This window comes from Oncorhynchus keta, unplaced genomic scaffold (genome assembly GCF_023373465.1).
Source record: "Oncorhynchus keta strain PuntledgeMale-10-30-2019 unplaced genomic scaffold, Oket_V2 Un_contig_1853_pilon_pilon, whole genome shotgun sequence".
Classification (NCBI taxonomy): domain Eukaryota; kingdom Metazoa; phylum Chordata; class Actinopteri; order Salmoniformes; family Salmonidae; genus Oncorhynchus; species Oncorhynchus keta.
In genome coordinates, this window is record NW_026280972.1 from 100,051 (window position 1) to 127,294 (window position 27,244).

General features: G+C 44.3%; 1 long non-coding RNA gene and 1 pseudogene across 1 annotated transcript; both read left to right on the forward strand.

The window, feature by feature from the left end:
* The first annotated feature begins 14,059 nt into the window (after nucleotides 1–14,059).
* LOC118370307 (uncharacterized) lies at nucleotides 14,060–16,087 on the forward strand. Its single transcript, XR_004822778.2, has 3 exons — nucleotides 14,060–14,157; nucleotides 14,229–14,564; nucleotides 14,833–16,087. It is a non-coding gene; the product is annotated as an uncharacterized LOC118370307 (long non-coding RNA).
* A 3,556-nt stretch (nucleotides 16,088–19,643) lies between these two features.
* LOC118380855 (BCL-6 corepressor-like) overlaps nucleotides 19,644–27,244 on the forward strand; it is a 100,993-nt pseudogene continuing 93,392 nt past the window's right edge.

The following is a 27,244-nucleotide window of genomic DNA, read 5'->3' on the forward strand; positions in this document are numbered from 1 at the left end:
GGCTACTTTTTTTTTTTAAGGGGCCAATCCTTAAGAGGATCATTGTACGAGATCTTCAGATTCTTGGCAATTTCTCGCATGGAATAGCCTTCATTTCTCAGAACAAGATTAGACTGACGAGTTTCAGAAGAAAGTGCTTTGTTTGATAGTTTTTTTATTCCTCTCATCAATTTACACACAATCCCCCTTAATGACAAAGAAAAAAAAAGCTTTTTAGAAATTGTAGCAAATCTATTTAAAAATATATATAACTGAAATTTCACTTACAGAAGTAATCAGACCTTTTATTCAGTACTTTGTTGAAGCTCCTTTGACAGCGATTACAGCCTCGAGTTGTTTTTGGTATGAAGCTACAAGCTTGGCACACCTGTATTGGGGAGTTTCTCCCATCTCCACAGAGGAACTCTGGGGCTCTATCATAGTGACCATCAGGTTCTTGGTCACCTCCCTGAACAAGGCCCTTCTCCCCCGATTGCTCAGTTTGGTTGGGCGGCCAGCTCTAGGAAGAGTCTTGGTGTTTTCAAACTTCTTCCATGTAAGAATGACAGAGGCAACTGTGTTCTTGGGGACCTTCAATGCTGCAGAAGTGTTTTGGTACCCTTCCCCAGATTTGTGCCTCGACACAATCCTGGTTCGGAGCTCTACGGACAATTCCTTCAATCTCATGACTTGGTTTTTACTCTGACATGCACTGTCAACTGCGGGATCTTATATAGACAGGTGTGTGCCTTTCCAAATCATGTCCAATTGAATTTACCACAGGTGGACTCCAATCAAGTTGTAGAAACATCTGAAGGATGATCAATGGAAACAGGATGCACCTGTCTAATTTTTTGGCAGCAGCGAATTAAACAAATACAATTCTGTTTTTTATTTGTAATACAATTGCAAAAATGTCTAACAACATTCTTGCTTTATCATTATGGGGTATTGTGTGTAGGTTGATGAGGAAAAAATATATTTAAAAAATCAATTAAATCAATTTTAGAATAAGACTATAACGTAATAAAATGTGGAAAAGGTCAAGGGGTCTGAATACTTTCAGAATGGACTGTACAAGGCATGATCAGAGAGGGAGTGAAAGAGAGGTCATAGCCTGAAAGGCCCAAGAGTCCCTCTTGTTATTATTCGACCATGCTGGTCATTTATGAACATTTGAACATCTTGGCCATGTTCTGTTATAATCTCCACCCGGCACAGCCAGAAGAGGACTGGCCACCCCACATAGCCTGGTTCCTCTCTAGGTTTCTTCCTAGGTTTTGGCCTTTCTAGGGAGTTTTTCCTAGCCACCGTGCTTCTACACCTGCAATGCTTGCTGTTTGGGGTTTTAGGCTGGGTTTCTGTACAGCACTTTGAGATATCAGCTGATGTACGAAGGGCTATATAAATACATTTTATTTGATTTGATTTGATTTGGGTGGAGAGAGACAAAAGGAGAGTCTCTCACCACAACTGGTCAGGAACAAACAGAAAGAGACAATGAATCTAAGACCCTTTTATAAGCATTTAACCATGTTTAGATTCCAAATCTGAGTCGTTGACCAATAGCATTATTATTGAGTTAACTAACAATCAGATTGGCACTCCCTTTCTGAGAGCGCATTTGGAAACTATCAGCTCTTCATTTCTCTATCCGTATAAATATTATTCAAATGCATCAGACTCTCTCATGGCTTCACGTTGAATGTAAATTACTATCCAGTCTTCTGATTTTCTTCAGGAATGTTATATATATATATACACACACACAAGTATTTTTCAGGACAGTTAGTACATAGTAGCAACATGCATAACCTCCAAACCAGACAGGCAAATTCATGACATCTAAGACAACCCAAGCCAAGCACAAATCGCCTTAAATCTACAGTTTTATATAGAGCCATAGCTGAATGGAACTCTTTACCAATCCATATTTCTCAGGCAAAATGTAAATCTACCTTCAAGGAAAATAAATAAATAGACCCCATAGACCATATGACTGGACAGGAAGTAGAAAGCATCAACTGAATGTTTAATGTGTTTCCTGTCAGGAATTTTAATTGTCTCTATTGTCTACTTCTCAAATGTTTGTAAAGTCTTAATTTGTAATTGTTTGTAATGTCTTATTAATTGGTGTTGGACCCAAGGAAGATTAGCTAACGTTACGGCGTTAGCTAATGGGCATCCTAATAAAAATTCACAAAATTCCCATCAGACCTACAGGATGTAAAAACAGAACTTCTTCTAGCCAGAGGTGTGAAAGAATGGGGGATGGTGAGATCAACAAAGAGAAGGCTGAATTCCAGAGAAGACCATGAACCCTCTTGCATACAGTTGATAAGAGGAACTTGGGGGTCAGCCTTACACCCGCCAGATTCAGAACCTCGAAAATCCCATTTGTTTTTCATTTTTGTTCAGGTTACTACAATAACCGTCTTTTTTTTCACGTGCCGAACACAATAAGTGTAAAGTCGTAGCCAATCGTTTTTTAGAATGACACAAATATTAATTTCCACAAAGTTTGCTGCTTCAGTGTCTTTAGATATTTTTGTCAGATGTTACTATGGAATACTGAAGTATAATTACAAGCATTTCATAAGTGTCAAAGGCTGTTATTGACATGAATTACATGACGTTGATGCAAAGAGTCAATATTTGCAGTGTTGATCCTTCTTTTCCAAGACCTCTGAAATCCGCCCTGGCATGCTGTCAATTAACTTCTGGGCCACATCCTGACTGATCCTGCCCATTCTTGTATAATCAATGTTTGGAGTTTGTCAGAATTTGTGTTTTTTTGTTTGTCCACCCGCCTCTTGAGGATTGACCACAAGTTCTTAATGCTATTAAGGCAGTAGTTCTTAAACCTTGTTGGAGGTACTGAACACCACCAGTTTCATATGCGCATTCACCGAACCCTTAATTGTAAAAATAAATTATGATTTTTTCAAATTCAAAACATAGGTATATATTTTACTGGTGCACAAAATGAACCGTGCGTCAACATCACTGTGTTCAAAGAACAAAATCATCAAAACATGATTTTCACACAAAAACAAAAACATAATAATGAATATTTACTGCAAATCAGTGTGACTTCTGCTGTTGCCTTTCAGAGACCAGTTCAGAAATGCGCGGCTTCACCTTGGCAAGTGCCACTCTCATGTCATTTTCGCAACAAAGTCTGTTCCTTTTCTTCGTTTTTATGTCCAGCATCCTCAAAGGATTGCTCGCAAAGATATGTTGTAACAAACGGTATGACAATCTCCAGAGCTTTCTTAGCAATAACAGGGTACGTTACCATTTGTTGACACCAAAACGTTGAAAGCGTTGTTGTTCTGAAGAGTTGCTGTTGAACCTGGCTCTGCTGAATTTCAATGATTTCATCGAGGTATTCATCATTGACATCTGTTGTCTCAACACTAAACGTGAACGGATGTCTCACCCATGCTGGATATGACTCTCTTGTAGGGAAGTATCTGTCGAGAGACTTTGGAAGCTCATCTAAGTGTGTGACAATTGCTTGCTTCAGTTCCGCAGGTACAGAAATGTCTCCGATTCCAGATACATCTTCGATCTTACTTACACAGTCGTCCAGCAGGGGAAAGTTTGTGAAGTTATCGTTCTCTGTTAGTCGTTTCCATAACGGTAGCTTTTTTTGAAAAGCCTTCAGGTTTTCCTCCGCTTCGATGATGTTGACCTCACCGCCCTGCATCTTTTGATTGAGATGATTGAGAGCTTCGAAGATATCAGCCATGTACGCTAAAATGAGAATTAACTCATTTTTGTAGCAATCTGCATGACAATGTTGGTGCTTTTGCAAAAACAGGGCTAATTCCACACGTACGGCAAAAACACGATTCAGCACCTGTCCCCGGGACACCACCGAACGTTAGAATGGTACAGAAGTACCTCGAATTCAGAGCCCATTTCTTTACACAGCTCACTGAAGATGCAGTGCCTCAGAGCACTAGTTGGCACATAGTTCACACATTCCACTACAATATTTTGGTTTTATGATTGTTTCACCAATGGTGTGTGGTTTACCTTGCTTTGCGATCAGGTAAGCAACTTCGTACGATGCTGTGGGGATCAGTTTGTTGATGGGTACAAAGCCGAGAACAGGCAGAGTAGCTTTTACATCGAATCTGGCTCTCTTCACCTGTGTTCTTGTATTTTCCATCTCCATGCAGCTTAAGGAAGTGTTCTCTTAGTTTTGCCGGTGCTAAACTAGAATTACTCAACTTGGCATTGCAAATCATGCAGTTAGGACGCTGACTTCCATCACGTTCCGTTATACATGTGAATCCATATTGTACATATTCGTCCGACCACTTTCATTTTTTGCTCGACATAGTAAGTATGAAAGGATTCAAATATTAAGAAAGAAATCACAAGACATACCATCACGATGTAACGGCGTTCTTCGTTTGTAGAAAGAGAGTCGGACCGAAATGCAGCGTGGTGGTTACTCATGACTTTAATGACAAAAGCGTCACATGAAATAACTATTACAAAATACAAAACAACAAACGGAACGTGAAATCTAATTACAGCCTATCTGGTGAAACTACACAGAGACAGGAACAATCACCCACGAAATACACAGACAAACCCCGGCTACCTAAATACGGTTCCCAATCAGAGACAACGAGAATCACCTGACTCTGATTGAGAACCGCCTCAGGCAGCCAAGCCTATACAACACCCCTACTCAGCCGCAATCCCAAATACTACACAACCCCAATATGAAACACAACATATAAACCCATGTCACACCCTGGCCTACCCAAACATATACCAAAAACACAACATACAATGACCAAGTAGACTACTGGGCACACCAAATTCCCTGCAGCACAGATAGGCCAAACGTTGTAGCGTGATCACCTGCAGCCAATGATGGCCAAGCAGGGCGTGTCATCACGAATCATATGAGTCGGATGTGTGTCTTGACCTCCGCCGAACCCCTGAGACTGACTCACCGAACCCCTGGGGTTCGATCGAACCCAGGTTAAGAACCACTGTATTAAGGTCTGGGGAGTTTCCTGGCCATGGACCCAAAATATCGATATTTTGTTCCCCGAGCCACTAAGTTATCACTTTTGCCTTATGGCAAGGTGCTCCATCGTGCTAGAAAAGGCATTGTTCGTCACCAAACTGTTCCTGGATGGTTGGGAGAAGTTGCTCTCAGAAGATGTGTTGGTACTTAATTCATGGCTGTTCTTAGGCAAAATTGTGAGTGAGCCCACTCCCTTGGCTGAGAAGCAACCCCAATGTAAATAGTCCAGGTGGCCATTTGATGAATTTCTCAGCAGTCTCATGGCTTGGGGGTAGAAGCTGTTCAGGAGCCTTTAGGACATAGACTTCTCTGCTACCGCTTGTCGTGTGGTAGCAGAGAAAACAGTCTTTGACTTTTTTGGGCCTTCCTCTGACACCGCCTAGTATATAGATCCTGGATGGTAGGAAGCTTAGCCCCAGTGATGTATTGGGCCTTCTTCTGACACCGTCTAGTATCTATGTACTGGATTGCAGGAAACTTGAACCCAGTGATATTTTGGGCCTTCCTCTGACACAGCCTAGTATATAGGTCCGGGATGGCAGGAAGCTTGGCCCCAGTGATGTTTTGAGCCTTCCTCTGACACAGCCTAGTATATAGGTCCTGGATGGCAGGAAGCTTGGCCCCAGTGATGTTTTGAGCCTTTCTCTGACACAGCCTAGTATATAGGTCCTGGATGGCAGGAAGCTTGGCCCCAGTGATGTTTTGAGCCTTCCTCTGACACAGCCTAGAATATAGGTCCTGGATGGCAGGAAGCTTGGCCCCAGTGATGTTTTGAGCCTTCCTCTGACACAGCCTAGTATATAGGTCCTGGATGGCAGGAAGCTTGGCCCCAGTGATGTTTTGAGCCTTCCTCTGACACAGCCTAGTATATAGGTCCTGAGCCTTCCTCTGACACAGCCTAGTATATAGGTCCTGGAGCTTGCTTGGCAGGAAGCTTGGCCCCAGTGATGTTTTGAGCCTTCCTCTGACACAGCCTAGTATATAGGTCCTGGATGGCAGGAAGCTTGGCCCCAGTGATGTTTTGAGCCTTCCTCTGACACAGCCTAGTATATAGGTCCTGGATGGCAGGAAGCTTGGCCCCAGTGATGGTTTGAGCCTTCCTCTGACACAGCCTAGTATATAGGTCCTGGATGGCAGGAAGCTTGGCCCCAGTGATGTTTTGAGCCTTCCTCTGACACAGCCTAGTATATAGGTCCTGGATGGCAGGAAGCTTGGCCCCAGTGATGTTTTGAGCCTTCCTCTGACACAGCCTAGTATATAGGTCCTGGATGGCAGGAAGCTTGGCCCCAGTGATGTTTTGAGCCTTCCTCTGACACAGCCTAGTATATAGGTCCTGGATGGCAGGAAGCTTGGCCCCAGTGATGTTTTGAGCCTTTCTCTGACACAGCCTAGTATATAGGTCCAGGATGGCAGGAAGCTTGGCCCCAGTGATGTTTTGAGCCTTCCTCTGACACAGCCTAGTATATAGGTCCTGGATGGCAGGAAGCTTGGCCCCAGTGATGTTTTGAACCTTCCTCTGACACAGCCTAGTATATAGGTCCTGGATGGCAGGAAGCTTGGCCCCAGTGATGTTTTGAGCCTTCCTCTGACACAGCCTAGTATATAGGTCCTGGATGGCAGGAAGCTTGGCCCCAGTGATGTTTTGAGCCTTCCTCTGACACAGCCTAGTATATAGGTCCTGGATGGCAGGAAGCTTGGCCCCAGTGATGTTTTGAGCCTTCCTCTGACACAGCCTAGTATATAGGTCCTGGATGGCAGGAAGCTTGGCCCCAGTGATGTTTTGAGCCTTTCTCTGACACAGCCTAGTATATAGGTCCTGGATGGCAGGAAGCTTGGCCCCAGTGATGTTTTGAGCCTTCCTCTGACACAGCCTAGTATATAGGTCCTGGATGGCAGGAAGCTTGGCCCCAGTGATGTTTTGAGCCTTCCTCTGACACAGCCTAGTATATAGGTCCTGGATGGCAGGAAGCTTGGCCCCAGTGATGTTTTGAGCCTTCCTCTGACACAGCCTAGTATATAGGTCCTGGATGGCAGGAAGCTTGGCCCCAGTGATGTTTTGAGCCTTCCTCTGACACAGCCTAGTATATAGGTCCTGGATGGCAGGAAGCTTGGCCCCAGTGATGTTTTGAGCCTTCCTCTGACACAGCCTAGTATATAGGTCCTGGATGGCAGGAAGCTTGGCCCCAGTGATGTTTTGAGCCTTCCTCTGACACAGCCTAGTATATAGGTCCTGGATGGCAGGAAGCTTGGCCCCAGTGATGTTTTGAGCCTTCCTCTGACACAGCCTAGTATATAGGTCCTGGATGGCAGGAAGCTTGGCCCCAGTGATGTTTTGAGCCTTCCTCTGACACAGCCTCGAATATAGGTCCTGGATGGCAGGAAGCTTGGCCCCAGTGATGTTTTGAGCCTTCCTCTGACACAGCCTAGTATATAGGTCCTGGATGGCAGGAAGCTTGGCCCCAGTGATGTTTTGAGCCTTCCTCTGACACAGCCTAGTATATAGGTCCTGGATGGCAGGAAGCTTGGCCCCAGTGATGTTTTGAACCTTCCTCTGACACAGCCTAGTATATAGGTCCTGGATGGCAGGAAGCTTGGCCCCAGTGATGCTTTGAGCCTTCCTCTGACACAGCCTAGTATATAGGTCCTGGATGGCAGGAAGCTTGGCCCCAGTGATGTTTTGAGCCTTCCTCTGACACAGCCTAGTATATAGGTCCTGGATGGCAGGAAGCTTGGCCCCAGTGATGTTTTGAGCCTTCCTCTGACACAGCCTAGTATATAGGTCCTGGATGGCAGGAAGCTTGGCCCCAGTGATGTTTTGAGCCTTCCTCTGACACAGCCTAGTATATAGGTCCTGGATGGCAGGAAGCTTGGCCCCAGTGATGCTTTGAGCCTTCCTCTGACACAGCCTAGTATATAGGTCCTGGATGGCAGGAAGCTTGGCCCCAGTGATGTTTTGAGCCTTTCTCTGACACAGCCTAGTATATAGGTCCTGGATGGCAGGAAGCTTGGCCCCAGTGATGTTTTGAGCCTTTCTCTGACACAGCCTAGTATATAGGTCCTGGATGGCAGGAAGCTTGGCCCCAGTGATGTTTTGAGCCTTCCTCTGACACAGCCTCGAATATAGGTCCTGGATGGCAGGAAGCTTGCCCCAGTGATGTTTTGAGCCTTCCTCTGACACAGCCTAGTATATAGGTCCTGGATGGCAGGAAGCTTGGCCCCAGTGATGTTTTGAACCTTCCTCTGACACAGCCTAGTATATAGGTCCTGGATGGCAGGAAGCTTGGCCCCAGTGATGTTTTGAGCCTTCCTCTGACACAGCCTAGTATATAGGTCCTGGATGGCAGGAAGCTTGGCCCCAGTGATGTTTTGAGCCTTCCTCTGACACAGCCTAGTATATAGGTCCTGGATGGCAGGAAGCTTGGCCCCAGTGATGTTTTGAGCCTTCCTCTGACACAGCCTAGTATATAGGTCCTGGATGGCAGGAAGCTTGGCCCCAGTGATGTTTTGAGCCTTCCTCTGACACAGCCTAGTATATAGGTCCTGGATGGCAGGAAGCTTGGCCCCAGTGATGTTTTGAGCCTTCCTCTGACACAGCCTAGTATATAGGTCCTGGATGGCAGGAAGCTTGGCCCCAGTGATGTTTTGAGCCTTCCTCTGACACAGCCTAGTATATAGGTCCTGGATGGCAGGAAGCTTGGCCCCAGTGATGTTTTGAGCCTTCCTCTGACACAGCCTAGTATATAGGTCCTGGATGGCAGGAAGCTTGGCCCCAGTGATGTTTTGAGCCTTCCTCTGACACAGCCTAGTATATAGGTCCTGGATGGCAGGAAGCTTGGCCCCAGTGATGTTTTGAGCCTTCCTCTGACACAGCCTAGTATATAGGTCCTGGATGGCAGGAAGCTTGGCCCCAGTGATGTTTTGAGCCTTCCTCTGACACAGCCTAGTATATAGGTCCTGGATGGCAGGAAGCGTGGCCCCAGTGATGTTTTGAGCCTTCCTCTGACACAGCCTAGTATATAGGTCCTGGATGGCAGGAAGCTTGGCCCCAGTGATGTTTTGAGCCTTCCTCTGACACAGCCTAGTATATAGGTCCTGGATGGCAGGAAGCTTGGCCCCAGTGATGTTTTGAGCCTTCCTCTGACACAGCCTAGTATATAGGTCCTGGATGGCAGGAAGCTTGGCCCCAGTGATGTTTTGAGCCTTCCTCTGACACAGCCTAGTATATAGGTCCTGGATGGCAGGAAGCTTGGCCCCAGTGATGTTTTGAGCCTTCCTCTGACACAGCCTAGTATATAGGTCCTGGATGGCAGGAAGCTTGGCCCCAGTGATGTTTTGAGCCTTCCTCTGACACAGCCTAGTATATAGGTCCTGGATGGCAGGAAGCTTGGCCCCAGTGATGTTTTGAGCCTTCCTCTGACACAGCCTAGTATATAGGTCCTGGATGGCAGGAAGCTTGGCCCCAGTGATGTTTTGAGCCTTTCTCTGACACAGCCTAGTATATAGGTCCTGGATGGCAGGAAGCTTGGCCCCAGTGATGTTTTGAGCCTTCCTCTGACACAGCCTAGTATATAGGTCCTGGATGGCAGGAAGCTTGGCCCCAGTGATGTTTTGAGCCTTCCTCTGACACAGCCTAGTATATAGGTCCTGGATGGCAGGAAGCTTGGCCCCAGTGATGTTTTGAGCCTTCCTCTGACACAGCCTAGTATATAGGTCCTGGATGGCAGGAAGCTTGGCCCCAGTGATGTTTTGAGCCTTCCTCTGACACAGCCTAGTATATAGGTCCTGGATGGCAGGAAGCTTGGCCCCAGTGATGTTTTGAGCCTTCCTCTGACACAGCCTAGTATATAGGTCCTGGATGGCAGGAAGCTTGGCCCCAGTGATGTTTTGAGCCTTCCTCTGACACAGCCTAGTATATAGGTCCTGGATGGCAGGAAGCTTGGCCCCAGTGATGTTTTGAGCCTTCCTCTGACACAGCCTAGTATATAGGTCCTGGATGGCAGGAAGCTTGGCCCCAGTGATGTTTTGAGCCTTCCTCTGACACAGCCTAGTATATAGGTCCTGGATGGCAGGAAGCTTGGCCCCAGTGATGTTTTGAGCCTTCCTCTGACACAGCCTAGTATATAGGTCCTGGATGGCAGGAAGCTTGGCCCCAGTGATGTTTTGAGCCTTCCTCTGACACAGCCTAGTATATAGGTCCTGGATGGCAGGAAGCTTGGCCCCAGTGATGTTTTGAGCCTTCCTCTGACACAGCCTAGTATATAGGTCCTGGATGGCAGGAAGCTTGGCCCCAGTGATGTTTTGAGCCTTCCTCTGACACAGCCTAGTATATAGGTCCTGGATGGCAGGAAGCTTGGCCCCAGTGATGTTTTGAGCCTTCCTCTGACACAGCCTAGTATATAGGTCCTGGATGGCAGGAAGCTTGGCCCCAGTGATGTTTTGAGCCTTCCTCTGACACAGCCTAGTATATAGGTCCTGGATGGCAGGAAGCTTGGCCCCAGTGATGTTTTGAGCCTTCCTCTGACACAGCCTAGTATATAGGTCCTGGATGGCAGGAAGCTTGGCCCCAGTGATGTTTTGAACCTTCCTCTGACACAGCCTAGTATATAGGTCCTGGATGGCAGGAAGCTTGGCCCCAGTGATGCTTTGAGCCTTCCTCTGACACAGCCTAGTATATAGGTCCTGGATGGCAGGAAGCTTGGCCCCAGTGATGTTTTGAGCCTTCCTCTGACACAGCCTAGTATATAGGTCCTGGATGGCAGGAAGCTTGGCCCCAGTGATGTTTTGAGCCTTCCTCTGACACAGCCTAGTATATAGGTCCTGGATGGCAGGATATGGCCCCAGTGATGTTTTGAGCCTTCCTCTGACACAGCCTAGTTTAGGTCCTGGATGGCAGGACTTACAGTCAGTGATGTTTTGAGCCTTCCTCTGACACAGCCTAGTATATAGGTCCTGGATGGCAGGAAGCCCACTACCCAGTGATGTTTTTGAGCCATCCTCTGACACAGCCTGAGCTATATAGGTCCTGGATGGCAGGAAGCTTGGCCCCAGTGATGTTTTGAGCCTTCCTCTGACACAGCCTAGTATATAGGTCCTGGATGGCAGGAAGCTTGGCCCCAGTGATGTTTTGAGCCTTCCTCTGACACAGCCTAGTATATAGGTCCTGGATGGCAGGAAGCTTGGCCCCAGTGATGTTTTGAGCCTTCCTCTGACACAGCCTAGTATATAGGTCCTGGATGGCAGGAAGCTTGGCCCCAGTGATGTTTTGAGCCTTCCTCTGACACAGCCTAGTATATAGGTCCTGGATGGCAGGAAGCTTGGCCCCAGTGATGTTTTGAGCCTTCCTCTGACACAGCCTAGTATATAGGTCCTGGATGGCAGGAAGCTTGGCCCCAGTGATGTTTTGAGCCTTCCTCTGACACAGCCTAGTATATAGGTCCTGGATGGCAGGAAGCTTGGCCCCAGTGATGTTTTGAGCCTTCCTCTGACACAGCCTAGTATATAGGTCCTGGATGGCAGGAAGCTTGGCCAGCCATAGGTCCTGGATGATGTTTTGAGCCTTCCTCTGACACAGCCTAGTATATAGGTCCTGGATGGCAGGAAGCTTGGCCCCAGTGATGTTTTGAGCCTTCCTCTGACACAGCCTAGTATATAGGTCCTGGATGGCAGGAAGCTTGGCCCCAGTGATGTTTTGAGCCTTCCTCTGACACAGCCTAGTATATAGGTCCTGGATGGCAGGAAGCTTGGCCCCAGTGATGTTTTGAGCCTTCCTCTGACACAGCCTAGTATATAGGTCCTGGATGGCAGGAAGCTTGGCCCCAGTGATGTTTTGAGCCTTCCTCTGACACAGCCTAGTATATAGGTCCTGGATGGCAGGAAGCTTGGCCCCAGTGATGTTTTGAGCCTTCCTCTGACACAGCCTAGTATATAGGTCCTGGATGGCAGGAAGCTTGGCCCCAGTGATGTTTTGAGCCTTCCTCTGACACAGCCTAGTATATAGGTCCTGGATGGCAGGAAGCTTGGCCCCAGTGATGTTTTGAGCCTTCCTCTGACACAGCCTAGTATATAGGTCCTGGATGGCAGGAAGCTTGGCCCCAGTGATGTTTTGAGCCTTCCTCTGACACAGCCTAGTATATAGGTCCTGGATGGCAGGAAGCTTGGCCCCAGTGATGTTTTGAGCCTTCCTCTGACACAGCCTAGTATATAGGTCCTGGATGGCAGGAAGCTTGGCCCCAGTGATGTTTTGAGCCTTCCTCTGACACAGCCTAGTATATAGGTCCTGGATGGCAGGAAGCTTGGCCCCAGTGATGTTTTGAGCCTTCCTCTGACACAGCCTAGTATATAGGTCCTGGATGGCAGGAAGCTTGGCCCCAGTGATGTTTTGAGCCTTCCTCTGACACAGCCTAGTATATAGGTCCTGGATGGCAGGAAGCTTGGCCCCAGTGATGTTTTGAGCCTTCCTCTGACACAGCCTAGTATATAGGTCCTGGATGGCAGGAAGCTTGGCCCCAGTGATGTTTTGAGCCTTCCTCTGACACAGCCTAGTATATAGGTCCTGGATGGCAGGAAGCTTGGCCCCAGTGATGTTTTGAGCCTTCCTCTGACACAGCCTAGTATATAGGTCCTGGATGGCAGGAAGCTTGGCCCCAGTGATGTTTTGAGCCTTCCTCTGACACAGCCTAGTATATAGGTCCTGGATGGCAGGAAGCTTGGCCCCAGTGATGTTTTGAGCCTTCCTCTGACACAGCCTAGTATATAGGTCCTGGATGGCAGGAAGCTTGGCCCCAGTGATGTTTTGAGCCTTCCTCTGACACAGCCTAGTATATAGGTCCTGGATGGCAGGAAGCTTGGCCCCAGTGATGTTTTGAGCCTTCCTCTGACACAGCCTAGTATATAGGTCCTGGATGGCAGGAAGCTTGGCCCCAGTGATGTTTTGAGCCTTCCTCTGACACAGCCTAGTGATGTTTTGAGGTCCTGGATGGCTGGATGGCAGGAAGCTTGGCCCCAGTGATGTTTTGAGCCTTCCTCTGACACAGCCTAGTATATAGGTCCTGGATGGCAGGAAGCTTGGCCCCAGTGATGTTTTGAGCTTTTCTCTGACACAGCCTAGTATATAGGTCCTGGATGGCAGGAAGCTTGGCCCCAGTGATGTTTTGAGCCTTCCTCTGACACAGCCTAGTATATAGGTCCTGGATGGCACGAAGCTTGGCCCCAGTGATGTTTTGAGCCTTCCTCTGACACAGCCTAGTATATAGGTCCTGGATGGCAGGAAGCTTGGCCCCAGTGATGTTTTGAGCCTTCCTCTGACATTAGTGCTGTATTGACAAGAGAAAAACAAACACCTTATTTTTGACTTTCTTCAGAATGAGAATGTGGTCATTTTACAAGTATACACCAATCACCACATCCTCTTTTGTCAGATGTTGTGTTGATTACGGCTGCAATGAAATCGGTTGAAGGATGAGAAGAAAAGTGCAGAAGAAATAATAAAACCTCCACTTTGTCCCTTACAGCCAACAGAGCCTCGTTATAACACACCCCTTCTTGCATGTGTCTCTTGAGGTCAATCTACTCCAAACATATTAAATACACATTCTCACTTGACACAGTCAATGTAAATCAAAAAAGTTAAATATTCAAAATGACACATACACTGACTCGACCTGACTCTGACGTGAGATGTCATGACGGACCAGACAGATTGAAGTGTACTATGACTACTTGTAGTGTCTTGTACGGTGATCCACTAGTAATGTAAGTTGAAGTTGAAAGTTAACTGACAATCTAGACATGGCTACTGTTTGAAGGTGGTGGTTGTGGTGGTAGTGGGGTCAATGACATATATTGCTATTCAATTCAGGACTTGAATTAAAATTATTTGATTGAATTTCAAACTTGTGATAGTAAATATTGCATGCCTACAAGGAGTATGCCTATATAAGGCAAAGTCAAGTGGACTTGCCTATGATTGGTCTGACCTCTAGCACCCTATAAAACAACTTGTGGTTTGTCTGTACAGCAGCAAAGAACGCTCAAACAGGCAACTGCTGCACAAGCAGGACAACAACCCATTCACCACCACAAATTTGAGACAATGCTGAGAGTTGTGGGACATTTGTTGTGTAAGACAATTATTTTGTTACTACAATTAATAACTTAGGAGTCAAATGTGTAATTACCTGTTTGTTTCTAGGTCTCTTTATATGCTGTCGGGGAGCTGGTTGCTTGACAGAGACACTGGTGGAACTTGGACAGAATACAACCATTAACTGTTCTCTTAACATAGAAAGTGCATACTGGTACATTCAGCACCAACCACAGCCTCCACAGGCCATACTCCGCTCTTTCACTAGTAGGAGTCCTGCTGCTTTTTATTACAACAAGAATTATAGACAGAAATATTCATTAGAAACAGGTCATAGATTGTTAATACATATTGTAACAGTAGATGATTGTGGAGTGTACTACTGTGCAAAGAAAGAAGACCAGAGTCTCCTATTTAGCAATGGTACCAGACTCATGACCGCTGGTAAGTGCACATTTCATTCAATGATGAATATGTATGGTGTACAGATATGTATGGTGTACAGATATGTATGGTGTACAGATATGTATGGTGTACAGATATGTATGGTGTACAGATATGTATGGTGTACAGATATGTATTGTCTATATATGAGCTACCTTTTGGGTATGTTCCCAATAATGGAAAGTAGTGTTTTTCAGTTTTAGATGTGGTTTATAATAACTCAGGACATTTGACATTGTCTGTGGGTTATTTATATTTTTTTCCACAGACTATCTAAACCAGACATCCAGCTGCAGGTCATCATGGGAGAACTGTCTTCTGTTCATTTACAGTGTTCTGAATGTTATTCTGATGGTTATGATCCTGGGTGTGTAAATGGAAATACTAGATAATATCAAAATGTAAAAGTTTGAAATAGTTTAACATTTAAATGTTTGCTGAGTAGCCAATGTTGCTTGTGCAATGTTGATATTGACATATCCTATGATGTTGGTTTGTATTTCAGTACATATCGTGGCCTTGGCATGTCAGAACAGAAACTGTATTATAAAACTAAGACCACCTCAAGATGCAGACCAGAGCTAAGAGACTTGTTGTACACCACCTGAACAGTTGCAGCATTCTCCCTCACAAATTGATTAAACTTAACAGTATCAAATACTGAAAACCATACAACATATCATGATAACTAACTGTAGGTATGGTCTTTTTAAAAGATGAATTGCATTGTTGTTTTGACAGAAATCAGTGACACAGATCACATCACCACCAAGAAGATTCCATCCTGAACTTGTATCAATAATTACAATTGCAGTATAGTTCATGCTTCCACAAGCGCAAACTAACAACTTCTGCAATGGGTATATTCTTAGAATCACTTCCTGTAGAATGATACAAGTCATGTGACAATGTTACAGTGAACAATGACTAAAATACTATTGTGAATATGCCTGTATCCTATCACCCCACCCCTTTCTACCGCTAGTCAGTAATGAATAAATATGTTTCTTCATTTCCCCCTACTTTGACATTTAATTGCACTAAAACACATGCATGATGTGGGTCTACTGCAGTGTTTCCCAAACTCGGTCCTCTGGACCCCAAAGGGTGCACGTTTCAGTTTTTGAATTAGCACTACACAGCTGATTCAAATAATCAACTAATTATCAATATTTGATCATTTGAATCAGCTGTGCAGTGTTAGGGCAAAAACCGAAACATGCACGCACCCCTTGGGGTCCCGAGTTTGGGAAACGCTGGACTAGTGTGTTATTGTATTCATGAATGGTCAATCCATTAGTGTAACTATCTTCTAGTAAAATGTCATGATTACAGTAATCAGCTGCTTACCTTCCTTTTTGTTCTAAAGCTGTGACTTCTGTGGAAATGTTCAAGAAAATTGCAGTGAAGATCACAGGAACAAAATAAAGGTATGACTCATGACCCACTCAGTTGAAGGTAAAGTAGAGCAGTAGTTGTCAGAAAGATATTACACAGTGGAAAGTAACACACCACACCACCACACAAACAGCTCATGTAAATGGTCACAGGCTGTGGTTTTACAACAGTATTTGTTCCAGTGATGTTTGTGAAAGAATTAGTCTGGCAAGAGGTTGTCTATTGCAATACAGTTTCATAATAAATTATTTCCTATCAACATGGTCTTAAACTCAAAGAAACACAGGCCTGCCATGTAGATATGAACACTATTGGATGTGTAGAGTAAATCATGCAGAATGATTTAGCCGTAGCTTTTGGACCATTAACACAATATTCACCAGGGTTGTAGAGTAAATCATGCAGAATGATTTAACCGTAGCTTTTGGACCATTAACACAATATTCACCAGGGTTGGGGTCAATATTCACCAGGGTTGGGGTCAATACCATTTAAATTCCAGTCAATTCAGGAAGTGCACTGAAATTCCAATTATCTTCTATGCTTTTCAATGAGGAAAATTTGGAATTGGAATTTGGTTTACTTTCTGAATTGCCTGGAATTAAAATGGAATTGACCCCCACCCTCATATTAACAAAGCTCCTCAAATGGTCTGTCCTTGATGACACTTCAGTACCCAGTGTTATGGCAGGGTAAGGTGTGACACTGCCTGGTGCTATGGGGTCTACATAGTCTTAGAAACCGACCCTCGGCAACACAGTGACTAGGGTCTGGTTTCAACGATGGACGTTTTTGGCAAAGAGGAACTACATATTTCCTCTGCCAAAAGAGTCCTTCATTGAAACCACACCATTGTGTTGCCTAGGGATAGATTTCAGACTAGTTTCTATGTATCAGGAAAATGGCTTTATCTATCTACAGGGACACTACTGGGCTTCTTCCAAATACCCCCCTGTGACATCTTCCCCTCAGTCACTGTCTTGGGTCTTTGGGGGTTCTCCCTTTCCACTGCTCTCCAGGGGCCATATTCATAAAGCATCTCGGAGCAGGAGTGCTGATCTAGGTTCAGGTCCTCCCTGTCCATGTGATCTTTTTCATTATCATCCAAAAAGCTAAAACTGATCATAGATCAGCAACAAGACACTTTATGAATAAGTGGCCAGTTAGGCCACCTGTTTCAAGTTGTATTAGACTTGTGTGCGGATACACATAGTATACACTGTCCAATGAAATGATTACTTGCAGGTTCCTTCTCGACAATGCAAAACAATAAGAAATGAGAAAATACAAGAATAGCAACATGAAGTAATGGCTCAGTTGAATAGAATAACCATCGTAGCATAAGTATAATATAGGAAGGCACACTTTATAGCCCAATATGTACACGTGTTTTGGAGAAGGGGGGATTGCGGGCAAGTGTTAATGCAATGTTGATACGGTGTAATAACAGTGCCACTACACGGGTAAAAGACTATGGTGTTGCACTCTTTTCTTCGTGTGCCAAATCTTAATGAACACAACTGTCCAGACGGTGGCAGTAATGCACCATCACAGATGGTTTGCACCATAACGGGCTCGCTTGAACCTGGTGTTGGGTTGCGACCGGTTTTCCATTGCAAGGCGTCCATCTGTCTTGAAGTGGCAACCCGCATTACCACTACCATGCGCTTGATGTTGGTCCAGTGTCATCTCAGTGTTTTAGGGAGCACCAGCTGATATAAAAGGAATATTCCATTTTGATAGCGCTCACACATGTAGGCCTACATGTAACCAGGACTAAATACATGGAGAGCCTACAGGTCATTTTTCCTTCATTAGGTGTTGACTGGAAAGAATCAACAAGCGTCTGACACAAACCATTGGGATAATGACGCACGAATCTTAATGCGTAGGCCATTACAAATGCGCAGACAAATAAGATACATAGACTCGTCTTAGTATATAAACGCAACACACCCCATTACCCCACCGTATTTCTGGCGTGATTTATAAAGCCCATAGGCCTAAGCCTACAGTACCTGAGGGGAGACAGCTTTAATGGAACTTGAGCAAGCGACCACAGGCCTGTGTGTCGAGCGCACTGACAGTGCCATATAGTTCCAGACCTGTAGCCTATGTGCCATAAAAGGTCCAGAGGGCATGTTCACAAGAAGTCGACAAATACACTCACTGTCAATAGCAAGTTTGGCTTTGATGCTGAGTATTGCTGACAAGGGCTTTGCCAACTTGTTTTCCTCGCCCCTTTTTTCGACACACCCCCTTCGCGGATCGCGCCCATCTCATCATCTGTGTGTACATTCTCAGAATAAATTAAACAATCTCCAGGTACTTCATTATTCATTATAGTCAACAATTTAATCTAATAACATTTGACACGTTTGGATTTAACTTTATAGGCAAACTAATTACAATGTTGCCTCATATTCGGTTGACAGTAATTGTTAGTTAGGCCTATGTGGCGGTAGGATAAAACGGTTTAATAGAAATCCCTTTAGAAAGGAACGGTTATCTATTCAACAACCGTTTCACCACTGCGTATCGATCGCATGTAATGCCTTTACTGTGTGTGCATTCATCGTGCTCATGTGAAATCCACCGCGGTGCAGAGCGCAATGAAGCGGCATAACCCCACGGGTTAGTTCCCATGGGACTGTAGGGGGAGAGTTGTCTGTCATTAATAACGGCAATCCAATTACGCGGACCCGGTTTGAGCTATTATGACGCTTCCTTTTGCACAGTTTTAAACGAAAGGGGTAGTTTTTCTCATGACGCAGCGCCAAGTATTGTATGTCTCTCTAGTCTGTTTCCATTATATTCCATTATATTCTAGTCCTTAGATTTAGGATTGATTTGGGGTCAGGTGATCGTAGATCTGTGGTTATAGACCTGGGCAATAGATTATGCTATATGTCTAAATATATGTTTTGCTGTCAGTGTTGGGTATGGTATATTGTCCAGTCTATGTCCCAATGATTCCGGGGATAGATAATATTATAACATTTTCTATCCCAATTATACTGTATCATTTGTGTACTTCTACTTTGAAGAAAGCAACCAACAGAATACTTCACACTCGAATTTACCCTACACTCTTAGAAAAAAAGGTTCTGGGTGAACCAAAAATGGTTATATTTCTTGTTTCATATATGGCACCCCTAAAGGTTCTATATAAAACCCTTTTGTAGGGTTCTTCTTTCTGAACCAACATTGGGTAATATAGAACCATTGGGTTTCATATACTGTTCTATATGGAACCAATTTCGGGTTCTATATAGAACCATAAGAGCAAGTACCATATATGTATGTATGGTATAGTACCATATATGAAGCAAGCATAGAACCCTTTTTGGTTCTATCCAAAACCTTTTTTTCTAAGAGTGTAGGGTAAATTCGAGGATGAAGTCTTCTGTTTGTTGCTTTCTTCAAAGTATAAGTATACAAATGATACAGTATAATTGGAATAGAAAATATTAGATATACCTGGAATGGGACATAGACTTGACAATATGTCATACACAACACTGAGAGCAAAAATAAATAAATAAATGTCGGCATATAGCATAATCTATTGCCCAGGAAGAAAAAAACGAATATGCACAGTAACCTATTTACCTTCAATATCTCCCTCGCTCGCTGGCGTTCTCTTTCGCTGTCCCTCCTCCCTCCCTTTGTTTTCGCTGTAGAGAGCGCTGGTGGAGCGAAGCGTGCTGGAGGTTTATGGTAATTGCGGTTCCCCGATTGGCCTTCTGGGTAGAGTCTGCGACTGGAACCAAGGCGCAGGCACTCATTCTCCGCTGTTCGTCTGGAGGCGGTAGTTGTGCGTGCTCCGAATGGTGCCATACGGAAGAAAACGGAACAGTAAAACTAGGACGAAATAAAAACTAATGGGAACATTGACAGAAACGCCCTAGCCTCTCACTGAAGACAATGGGCACTGTTAGCATTCTTTATTTGTTGAAAACGGAAATTCTCGCCATATTTTTGAGGTGGCGTGTGTGCTGTATGGCGATCTCAACATGGCGTTGCAATGCATAACCAGACTGAATTAGTTTATTGTTTATTGAGACCTACGACCGTTGTTGCCACCTGTGCTCCTTGAAACATTCACGACAACGATTCACTTGGTGTCTTTTTACTAATGGATATATTTACTGGGAGCACTGCGACTCCGTGGATCTGTTCGTTCATTGTCGCCGACTCGTCATTCCCGGATTTTTACCAACTGGAAATGTATAAAGACTAAGGATGTTTTCGTAGTCTAATCTTACCTACATGTCATTTAACAAGCACAACATTGTCACCCCTATTTGCTGTAAAGTTAAATTACAAAAGTGATATTAACCCCCGACGCACGAACTCTCGCTGGGTCGTTTTGACTGACTCGTGGAGCCTAGAGAACACGGCCAAAAAGTTCCAACTGGACATTTTGCGTTTTGGCCAAGAACAATAGAATTTAGAGAAATTATTCTGGAATTTCTATCAGGTAGGCTAAGATAATTTTTGTGAACGTTTGTGCCTTGGTTTTCCTTTCTATGTTTCGTTTTGTTTGCTTTTCTGTCTTGCTCCAGTCTGAAGACTCGATGTTGTTCGGCGTCGCTCTGACTATATGGAGACTTGGCCATCTGATAAGGGCTTCTACAAAGAACTGCGTATTTGCGTGGATTATTTAGTTGCTTGCCAATGTTTTGGTGTACTGCGAGATATGGGTTAACCTAGTAGAATTCATGTTTCACATAGGCTTTGTATAAACCTAGTCTAGCCCTACACCCGTTTCTATAGAAAGATTGTAGCCTAAAATGGTGTAATATTGGATGGTTTGGTCACGGAAATGTGTTGATTAAGCCGAAATGTTTGATCGTTCATCCAAACTCTTAGTAAGTCATAATGAGAGATCCAACGTTGTCACGGGAGTTTCCAGCTAACCTTTTTTTCAGCCAGTCAGCTAAATTTAAAGGAAAATGTCAAATAAAAAAATAGCGTGTAGCGCGTGTGTGATTTCGATGTAGGCTAATCTAATTCTCATGTTTCAAATGAATGGCCTGGCATACACAAATTAGTTGAGTCTCTGTGGGAATCGGCTTATATGCGTTTTTCTATATATATATATATATATATATATATATATAAAAGATTCAGTCTTAATTTAGTGCCTCGCCCATGTTTGACACCATCCCATATACGTTGTGGAACGACTTTGCAGATAAACGCTTGTGGAGGTCATCTGTGTAATTTCACTGCGCATTTCAGCGAGTGGATGATGGTGTGGTGGGCTGTATGGTTTTCCATTCATGAACGACTTCATGGATAGAATGCGGCAATCATGTTTTAAAATGAATTGTTATAACGGGCTCGGTGATCGAGCGCATTGAGACGGGTGTAGATGTCCTGCAGGATAATGTAAGCCTAAGTAAAACGTGTCTAAGGCTTCTGTCCCACATTGGACGATGCAAGGTCTTTTCTTGTACACTATATACTCTTGTCATGTTGGCAACTTGACGTGTTCTGTCGCCTTAACTTAAACGAGTCCGAACTGAAGTCCTCCCCTCGCCCCGGGGACGGGAAATGACTCTGGTCACAGGCTGCGCTACGGAATTCGACCCGTTGCATATACAGTACTAGCCACAAGCAAGCGCAGACGCAACAACTGAGTGCAGTGTTTTTGGACTCATAAAAACGCCTCAATTTGTGTTTTTAAACTTTTACTCCAAGAACAGAGCGAACACAGTGGAGAAGCAACTTACTGCGCTTTAGGCTCATAGGAAAATAATACAGGCCTAGGCTGTTTTTTTTCACAAAAGTTATCTGGAATTTGTTGGTTCCTACTTGTATTTCTTGTTTCCTGTTTCCTACTTTGGTACCATAAATGAATCCCGAATACTTGGTGGCCTAACTGAAAGCTGAATGTGGCATTAAGACCGAGGGGTTGGTTTAGTAGGCCTATTGTCACAGAGCTTATTCACAAAATATTGTCATTTATTGGCCTACTGAAGAACCAATTTCAAACTGATTGCATTTCAAGACTAGGAATGTTTTTTGTTTATATTTCAATTGAACCAACTTGGTATGGGGGCGATGAGAGCGCAATTTACTCGCATTGTTGTTTGCATTTGGCATAAATGAAGGCTATCATGCTGTTGACAACTATCTAGGCATATTTCATATGACAGTCGAATCTAATGAATGCTGTCACATACGAACAATTAGGACATCCATTACAACAGTTACGCAAGTACCTGTAGACCCGTTATGTTCAAATAACAGATTTCAGGACACAAGAACGGATTAAACAGCTTGCCTAACCAATTGGTATTGTCAAAATCATACTTTTAAAATGATTTATCTGAGAAGAGACCTCCCTACTCGCAGTCTGCATTTATTTGGTGAAGGCCTACGCCCCCCATTCTGTCAACCCGGGTTGTTTATTTTTAGCGCAGCCATCTCGGTCTGCTGGAGCCTTTGTGCACTCAACGCAGGCAGACAGACGAGTCGTGTCCAGAGAGACGGTGGTTTTGAGTATATTTTTTTCCTTCATCCACCAGCTTGTGATATGGAAATAGTAAGTCGTTGGCCAACCGCCGAGAACATTCGGTGTCAGATAAACATTTATTTCGGCTTTTTCTTTTGAACAATGGGAAGAGTAATAAGGCATCAACGATAAGCGTGATTGACTCACGGTTGTCAAGCTTTTTCTGCTGTCACAATATTAGCTGGTTGTTGTCATGTAGGCCTAAATGAGGCCTTTCTCTGACAGTAGGCCTATAGACTACTTTTAACATATGCCGAATTTATTAATAGGATATAGGTCCGCTATTTTCCGAGTTTGACATAATCAGTGGAAACCCTTGAGAAGGAAAATAAACCCACGGCACTGCAGTGAGCTGTAGAGAGAATTGCTTCGTCGACTCCCGCTGGAGATGTCACAGTTTGATTGAAGCTTTTCCTCTACAAGGCGAGTCTCCCCTGGGACTGCGGTCCCGAAACAGGAGAGCTCTTCTCTCCGCTTCAGAGCGCTTTTGTGCCGCAGCAGGAGCTCTGTGTTCACGGTTCTCTGCGCTCTCTCGTAAAAGGACGCCTCCTGACGCCCACACATTGTTTTCTTTACGCGACGTTCTCACCAGCAGCCAGAATGCACCTAAGTAGAAAGGATAACAGCCCCGAGGTACCTTGCACTAGGGGCACATATTTTATTTAAATGGAACCCGGGGCCCGTCGAATTGGAGCAGCCAAGTTTGAGGTCAAGTGAGGGACACCTTCGTGGTGTTTGGCTGGCTGTTTCTGCTCGCCACCCATTGATTTTGTGAATTTGTCACGCCGTGCTTTGAATGACACGTTTATGATTCTGTAATACAAACGGTGCAATTAGACGGCATCTCGTACAGGTCGCATGATATCTGTTGGGTGCTCGTCTTATACTAGGCCTATAGCCTACAAATATCCTAGGTCGTTGGATAAAGTCTAGCCTACATGTTTACGTTATTGATGAATTTGTTAGGCGAATCCACATTGTAAAACCACCACCATGCCCGCAGCCAGGGGTGTTTCCGTGTTTCCTAAATCCCGACTGTCATTGTCAAAACGTGTCTGTGTAGGCTGATCCCCTGATGCAATAAAAAACAATACAAACTGTAAAATGAAGTGAAACCATTTGAACTACTTTTTGGATAGGCTTAGGGCCGTATTATTTTGGATTGGTTTTATGCACCAACAAACAAAGCCGTCAACCTCCAGAAGGAGTGAGGGAGAGCGCAATGGTTTGGTTTCACATTGAATTGCCTACAGGAAACGAAATAACACGACCATTAAATGATTGCGCATACGGGGACTTGTTTTTCTGACCAGCAAGGTTTTATCCGTTCGAATAATGGCGCGCCCAACGCATCCATGGTTGTGATCTGAAGTCTGGACATGCTCGTTTCCCTGAAAATGATTAATCAATCGGAATACAACTAATCCATTTTATTTAGTAATTTTATTAATGAATTCAATTATGTTAATGGTTATGTAAATAAATATTATAATATTATATTGCCATAATGCAGAATGCCTAGACAATCACACAAATGTGTGCATTGGCCAATGTCACAAATATAAGTGTTCTATTGAAATGTAAATGAATGTAGACAGAGGGACAAATGACAGTTTAATGACGAATTGCTTGTCTCACATTGCGGTGAGTGGGACAATTCCCTTGGCTGCGAACCTCTTCACGAAAGAACATTGCACGAGAGACCTCTGTTCTATGTGACGAGATTGCACGAGAGAGTTCTGTGTGAGGAAGGGGGGGAAGTTGTTTCGTAACAGGCTTATCAAATATCTGCGGTTAAGGAGCACAGGCAGGCTGCTGCTGGGGCGAGTCGCACGAAACAAAACCAGACTACAGGCTGCTTTGTCTGGGGCGCTGCTAGGGCATCCAAGCGTCATGAGAGTTGGAGCCAAATTAGAGATAGGGGGAGGGACTCCAAATGTGAAAGATAAAGGGAAGCAAAGCCAAAGCAACAAATGGCTCAGCTGGCACTTTGCATTTTAACTGGATAAAAAAAACACGAGTTCATTTCTGGCCATTTGTGTCACACCAATAATAGGGCCCGCTTGATTTTCTGTAAAAAACACCAGTAAGACAGCTCAAGAGGTATGGTTAGATATGATATATATATATATATATATATATATATATATATATATATATATATTAGTACCCATCAAAAGTTAGGACTCACCTACTCATTCAAGGGTTTTTCTTAATTTGTACTATTTTCTACATTGTAGAATAAATGTGAAGACAACACTATGAAATAACATGTATGGTATCATGTAGTAACCAAAAAAGTGTTGAACAAATCAAAATATATTTTGTTCTTGAGATTCTTCAAAGTAGCCACCCTTTGCCTTGATGACAGCTTTTCACATTCTCTCAACCAGCTTCACCTGGAATGCTTTTTCATTTCAACAGTCTTGAAGGAGCTCCCACATATGCTGAGCTGTTGGCTTCTTTTCCTTCACTCTGCAGTCCAACTCATCCCAAATCATCTCAATTGTGTTGAGGTTGGGTGATTGTGGAGGCCAGGTCATCTGATGCAGCACTCCATCACTCTCCTTCTTGGTCAAATAGCCATTACACAGCCTGGAGGTGTGTGGGGTCATTGTCCTGTCCCACTAAGCGCAAACCCGATGGGATGGTGTATCGCTGCAGAATGCTGTAGTAAACATGCTGGTTAAGTGTGCCTTGAATTCTAAATAAATCAACGACAGTGTCACCAGCAAAGCAACCCCACACCATCACACCTCCTCCTCCATGCTTTTCGGTGGGAACTACAAATGCAGAGAGAATCTATTCACCTACTCTGTGTCTCACAAAGACACGGCGGTTGGAACCAAAAATCTCAAATTTGGACTCCAGACCAAAGGACAGATTTCCACTGGTCTAATGTCCATTGCTCGTGTTTCTTGGCCCAAACAAGTCTCTTCTTATTGGTGTCCTTTAGTAGTGGTTTATTTGCAGCAATTTGACCATGAAGTCCTGATTCACGCAATCTCCTCTGAACAGTTGATGAGATAGATGTCTGTTACTTGAACTCTGTGAAGCATTTTTTGGGGTGGCAATTTCTGAGCTGTTCTTGCCATAATATGGACTTGCGCTTTTACCAAATAGGGCTATCTTCTGTATACCACCCCTACCTTGTCACAACACAACTGATTGGTTCCAATGCATTAAGAAGGAAATAAATTCCACATATTAACTTTTAATAAGGCATACCTGTTAATTGAAATGCATTCCAGGTGACTACCTCGTGAAGCTGGTTGAGAGGATGCAAAGCTGTCATCAAGACAGATTGGCTACTTTGAAGAATCTAAAATACATTTTGATTTGTTTAACCCTTTTTTGTTTACTACATGATTCCATATGTGTTATTTAATAGTTTTGATGTGTTCACTATTATTTTACAATGTAGAAAATAGTAAAAAATAAAGAATCCCTTGAATGAGTAGCTGTCCAAACTTTTGACTGGTAGTGTGTGTGTGTGTAAAAAAAAATATTTAAAAAATGATTTTTTACATATGATTAATTCTAGGTGTTTGAAAAATGTAGAATTAACCAATTTACAGACACGGGCTAGTCCCCCTCCGTACCACCCCCCCAGCCATCCTCATGTACTTTGTTCCCCCTCAGATTTTTGGTGTACATGACACCCCTGGTCTGACGAATAGGTTTTCTCCGTAGCCTATGGAAAGCAGTTCTGTGAATCAGAACAATAAACAATAAAACACTGTTTTCACTCTAGAAATAAGCAATAAGTCTCCTTCTGCCTATTCAACAGCACATGCCGTTGATAGAGAGTGGAGTTTATCCTGGGCAAGGGGGAGGGGTGTACGAAATGGATTTATCTCTCCACTCCCTCCCGCCCTCTCCTCCTCCCTGTCGGCTGACTGAATGCTAGGGTCATGGAGGGTGTGGAGAATGAATGTGGAGAACGTGACTGAACTGTTGTTCCACTCTCTGCGCTATAGACTCCTTGAGCAGAACTGGAAATTATTTAATGGTTGCAGTGAATGTGATGTCTATAGGGAATAGGTGAGGGATTTGGTTGTAGGAGTGATGCGAGACCATTGGAATTGTCCAGGCATGGTCCTATGTTGTGTGTGATCTGAGGTCCAGAGTGTATCAATTTGATGAATGTGCTAATGGCTAATAGGACTGTTATTACACTACATTATAATATATTTTGTTCAAAAGACATGTATTCGTCTTCTATGTTCCTATGTAGCTCAGTTGGTCCAGCATGGTCCTATGTAGTTCAGTTGGTCCAGCATGGTCCTATGTAGTTCAGTTGGTTCAGCATGGTCCTATGTAGCTCAGTTGGTCCAGCATGGTCCTATGTAGTTCAGTTGGTCGAGCATGGTCCTCTGTAGCTCAGTTGGTCCAGCATGGTCCTCTGTAGCTCAGTTGGTCCAGCATGGTCCTCTGTCGCTCAGTTGGTTCAGCATGGTCCTATGTAGCTCAGTTGGTCGAGCATGGTCCTCTGTAGCTCAGTTGGTCCAGCATGGTCCTCTGTAGCTCAGTTGGTCCAGCATGGTCCTATGTAGTTCAGTTGGTCCAGCATGGTCCTATGTAGCTCAGTTGGTCCAGCATGGTCCTCTGTAGCTCAGTTGGTCCAGCATGGTCCTATGTAGTTCAGTTGGTCCAGCATGGTCCTATGTAGCTCAGTTGGTCCAGCATGGTCCTATGTAGTTCAGTTGGTTCAGCATGGTCCTATGTAGTTCAGTTGGTCCAGCATGGTCCTATG